The 5,501-nt window shown below is 36.6% G+C and overlaps 1 long non-coding RNA gene across 1 annotated transcript in view; it reads right to left on the reverse strand.

Moving 5' to 3' along the window:
* The window catches only part of LOC144234051 (uncharacterized), a 61,770-nt gene that overhangs the window by 54,843 nt on the left and 1,426 nt on the right, over window positions 1–5,501 (reverse strand). Inside the window, exons 2-3 of the long non-coding RNA XR_013335848.1 lie at window positions 3,550–3,657; window positions 3,227–3,413 (exon numbers count right to left, since the gene is read on the reverse strand). This is a non-coding gene — a long non-coding RNA (uncharacterized LOC144234051). The remainder of the gene's footprint in view (window positions 1–3,226; window positions 3,414–3,549; window positions 3,658–5,501) is intronic.

The following is a 5,501-nucleotide window of genomic DNA, read 5'->3' on the forward strand; positions in this document are numbered from 1 at the left end:
TCTCTCTCTGCCCCTCCCCTGCTCACGCTGTCTCTCTCTCTCAATAAAAAATAAATAAAACATAAAAAATTTTTTTTTTTAATTTTTAAAGTTTATTTTTGAGAGAAAGAGAGAGACAGAATGTGAGTGAGGGAGACACAGAATCTGTAGCAGGCTCCAGGCTCTGAGCTGTCAGCACAGAGCCCAAAATGGGGCTCAAACTCACAAACCATGAGATCATGACCTGAGCGGAAGTCAGCCACTCAACTGACTGAGCCGCCCAGGCAGCCCTCTGCACTTTTTAATTTTTAAGTAATCTCTACACCCAACATGGAATTCAGACTAACAATCCTGACTGAGATCAAGAGTCACATGCTCTTCTGACTGAGCCAGCCAGGTGCCCCTCTCCCAACTCTTATTCAACATCGTATTTGCAGACCTAGCCACAGTAATTAGGCAATAAAAAGAAACAAAAGGCATACAAAAAGGAAGAAGCAAAACTGTCAGTATTTGCAGATGATATAATACTATATATAGAAACCCTAAAGACAGGACCAAAAAACTGTTAAGAATAATTAATGAATTCAGTAAAATTTCAGGATACAAAATTAATACACAAAAATCTCTTGCATTTCTATACACTAATAATGGACTATCAGAAAGAGAAATCAAGAGGTGCCTGAGTAGCTCAGTTGGTTAAGCATCTGACCTTGGCTCCGGTCATGACCTCATGGCTCATGAGTTTGAGTCTCACATCAGGCTCTCTGCTATCACTGCAGAGCCTGCTTTGGATCCTCTGTCCCTCTTTCTCAAAAATAAACATTAAAAAAAAAGACAGAGAGGTACCTGGGTGGCTCAGTCAGTTAAGTGTCTGACTTCAGCTCAAGTCATGATCTCATGGTTTGTGAGTTTGAGCCCCGCATCAGGCTCCTTCCTGTTGGCACAGAGCTCATTTAGATCCTCTGTCTCCTTCTTTCTCTGCCACTCGCCTACTCACACTGTCTCTCAAAACTAAATAACCATTAAAAAAAGGAGACAGAAATCAAGAAAACAACCATTTACAACTGCATCAGAAAGAATAAAATACCTAGGAATAAATTTAACCAAGGAGGTAAAAGACCTGTACACTGAAAATTGGGACTTGAAAGAAATTCACGAAGTTACAAATAAATGAAATGATATTCTATGCACATGGATTGGAAGTATAAATATTGTTAAATGTCTATACCACCCAAAGAAATCTACAGATTCAATGCAGACCTTATCAAAATTCCAATGGCAGTTTTCACAGGACTAGAAATCAACAGTCCTAAAATTTATATGGAACCACAAAAGATTCTGAATAGCCAAAATAATCTTGAGAAAGAACAAAGCCAGAGGTATCACACTCCCTGATTTCAAACGATACTACAATGGTAGAGCAATCAAAATAGTGTGATATTGGCATAAAAGCAGATACTTATATCAATAAATTAGGAAAGAGAGCTCAGCAATAAATCCACACATATATGGTCAATTAATTTATGACAGAGGAGGCAAGAATATATAAAAGAAAAAGGGACAGACTCTTTAATAATTGTTGTGAAAGCTGGACAGCTACATGTGAAAGAATGAAACTGGACAACTATCTTGCACCATTTACAAAAATTAACTCAATATGGATTAAAGACTTGAATGTTAAGACCTGAAACCATAAAACTCCCAGAAGAAAACAGGCAGTTGGCCCCTTGACATCAGCATTAGTGATTTTTTTTGGGGGGGGGAGGGGAACCTGGCTCCAAAAGCAAAAATAAATAAGTTGGACTATATCAAACTGAAAAGTTTCTGCAAAGCTAAGGAAACCATCAGCAGAAGGAAAAGGCAACCTGCCAAAAGGGAGAAGATATTTTCAAATCATATACCTGATAAGGGGTTAATATCCAAAACATATTTAAAAATTCAGACAATTCAATAACAAAAAAAATTTTTAAACAATTTTAAAATGAGCAGAAGATCTTAATAGACATTTTTCCAAAGAAGACATGAAGGTCAATAGGCACATGAAAAGATGCTCAATATCACTAATCATCAGGTAAATAAATGAAATATCACCGCACATCTGTCAGAACAGCTATTATAAAAAAGACAAGAAATAATAGGTTTAGGTGAGGATGTAGAGAAAAAGAAATTCTTGTAGACTGTTGGTGGGAATGTAAATTTGTGCACCCACTGTGGAAAACAGTATGGAGATTCCTCAAAAAGTTAAAAATAGAACTACCATATGATGAAGAAATTCCACTGTTGGGTTTTCTATCTGAAGAAAAAGAAAATACTAAATTGAAAAGATATATGTACCCTTATGTTTGTCGCAGCATGAATTTACAGTAACTAAGATATGGAAACAACTAAAGTGTCCATTGATGGATGAATGTATAAAGAAGATGTGGCCTATATATGCAATGGAATACTACTCCGCTATTAACAAGAATGAAATTTTACCATTTGCGACAACATGGATGGACCTTGAGGGTATTCTGCAAAGGAAGTACATAAGACAGAGGAAGACAAATACTATATCATCTCACTTGTATGTGGAACCTAAAAAACAGAGCAAGACAAAGCCTAGACTCCTAGATATAGAAACCAGATTGGGGGGTGGCAGAAGAGAAAGAAGACTGCTGGGGGGAGATATGGGTGATGGAGATCAAGAAGTACAAACTCCCAGTAGTAAAATAAAAAAGTCATGGGAAGGGGCACCTGGGTGGCTCAGTCGGTTAAGTGTCCGACTTCAGCTCAGGTCATGATCTCACAGGTCGTGGGTTCGAGCCCCACATCGGGCCCTGTGCTGACAGCTAGCTCAGAGCCTGGAGCCTGCTTCAGATTCTGTCTCTCTCTCTCTCTCTCTCTGACCCTCCCCTGCTCACACTCTCTTTCTCTCTCTCTCTCAGAAATAAATAAAACATTAAAAAAAAAAAGTCATGGGGATATAATGTACAGCATGAGGAATATAGTCCATAATATTGTGTTAACTTTTTTATGGTAATAGATGGTAATGAGATTTATTTTGGTGATTATTTTGCAATGAATAAAAATGTTGAATTACCAAGTGGTACACTTGAAGCTAACATAAATGTTCTCAATTATACCACAATAAAAAGGGAAAAAAAGGAAAAACAAAATGAAAATATAACAAACACATTTTATAAACACTTTCACCAAGAGCTAAAGTTTATAAAAACAATTTACGTTCTTCAGAAAATTAAATTACCTGGCGTACCTGAGTAGCTCAGTCGGTTAAGCATCTGACTTTGGCTCAGGTCATGATCTCACGGTTCGTGGGTTAGAACCCCGCGTTGGGCTCTGTGCTATCAGCTAGCTCGGATCCTGGAGGCTGTTTCAGATTCTGTATCTCTCTCTCTCTGATCCTCCCCTGCTCACGCAGTCGCTCTCGCTCTCTCTCAGAAATTAAAAAAAAAAAAAAACATTTAAAGAAATGTAGAAAAAGAAAAGAAAATTAAATTAACCGTTTTGTTAAATGGAGAATTTAGTATATTACAAACTTAGAAATATTAGGGGAAAATCAACACCTACCAAAATGTCTGCAATGGTGAATGGGTAGATGTGCTTGGAGATTTCAAGTCTTGAATTCAAAATAAAATATCTTCTGAGTTGGGTATATACCTGTATTTCCAATCATTTCTAGGAAAAAAAAAAAAAGCCAAGAATCAGATTTTAAGAATAAGAAAATTGGAACTGGATAGAGACATTAACAAAGGGAGAAAATCGTAGGAAGAAAAAAATGGTTTTAAAAAAAGTACTATAAATCTAGGGTAAAATAAAACAGTATAAATGGCCTATATGGTAAGGAAAGAAGTCCATGGTCATCTCAGCCAGCACAGATTAGAATTAAAGTGGGGGAGACGCCATATATATATTTTTTTTTACCTAAAATACTCTCAGATCATTTTCTGTAAGGTTTTTTTCCCTTAGAATCTTACTCTGGGAGAAAGTGATTTGAAATGTTAGGGCATAGAAAACACAAAGCATAAAAATTCCTTATCTATTAATTACAAATTTTATGTTTATTTATCACATTTTACTTATATGTGTGCTATGCTAGGCATCTTTTTGAGAATTCAGAGAAAATCCTATATTTTAGAAAATAAAACTAATTAAAGATGCAGGATAAAATAATTAGGTGTGTATGCAAAGAATTTTAAAAAAACATGTTTAATATTTCAAAAATACCAAATCTGTATTGACCATTTATTGATGCCCATAATATGCTAAGTACTGACATCTACATGCCAAAAATATTCTAGTGATAGTTAATAGTCAAGGTTTCAATATTACATAAAGTTAAACTGAACTACAGAGAAGGATCTAACAAAATTTATTTAACATGTTAATTATGCAACATAAACTAAGACATTTGGCTTTGCAGGGAAGACACTCAATCACTCCCAGATAATCATATCCTTACTCGGTAACGATGTTTTTCTTTTTAAAAAATGTTTATGTTTTATTATAAAAATGCTTGCCACAGAATGTTTATATTTGAATCTTTTGATATGGTTCAATTTCTGTTAAGTTTCAAGATGAAACGTTCAGAGTGAGTGTAAACAGAATCCACCAGAGCTATTCTTGTCATCGCGGTGCTTTGGTGTTTTTGGCCTTGTCCTTATCATTAACCAATTCACAGCAGCAGCAGGACGGGGTCAGCCTTTTCCAGTTTTGTCTTTTTGACTTGCATTCTTTTCCCCTTCAGTGAACACAGAGGCTAAATTCCTGTCTCCCCATCATCTTTGTCTCTTTATTCTCTTAAAAAAAATTTTTTTTAATGTTCATTTATTTTTAGAGAGAGAAAGAACACACACACACACAGAATGCACTCAGGGGAGGGGCAGAGAGAGAGGCAGACACGCAGACACACACACACACACACACACACTCACACAGAAGCACACAGGGGAGGGGCAGAGAGAGAGGCAGACACAGAATCCAAAGCAGGCTCAAGGCTCTGAACTGTCAGCACAGGGTCCAATGTGGAATTCAAACTCATGAGCTGTGAGATCGTGACCTGAGCTAAAGTCAGACGCGTAGCCGACTGAACCACCCAGGTGCCCCCTTTATTCTCTTTTAAAGAGCGTATTACATTCTGACAAGATATACCAGTGATGAAGTCATATTTTAGCCATAGAAATATAAATATCACCTCCTACTTTGTTTTATATGTTTTCCTCTTTCTCTGCTCTCTTTGGGTTAATTAGTTCCCAGAATTGGAAATTCTTTGAATAAATCTGAATAATTGCTTTATGAACAAGGGGCACCTGAGTGGCTCAGTCAGTTGAGCATCTGACTCTTGATTTTTGCTCACTCAGATCATGATCCCAGGGTTGTGGGGTCCAAGCTCAGCTTGGAGCCTTCTTGAGATTCTCTCCTCTTCACCCTCTCCCCTGCTCAAGCACTCTCTCTCTCTCACTAAAAAAAAAAAAAAAAAAAAAAAAAAAAAAAAAAAAACACCCCTTTTAAAAAAAAATTTT

This window comes from Crocuta crocuta, unplaced genomic scaffold (genome assembly GCF_008692635.1).
Source record: "Crocuta crocuta isolate KB4526 unplaced genomic scaffold, BGI_CrCroc_1.0 scaffold55, whole genome shotgun sequence".
Taxonomy (NCBI): Eukaryota; Metazoa; Chordata; class Mammalia; order Carnivora; family Hyaenidae; genus Crocuta; species Crocuta crocuta.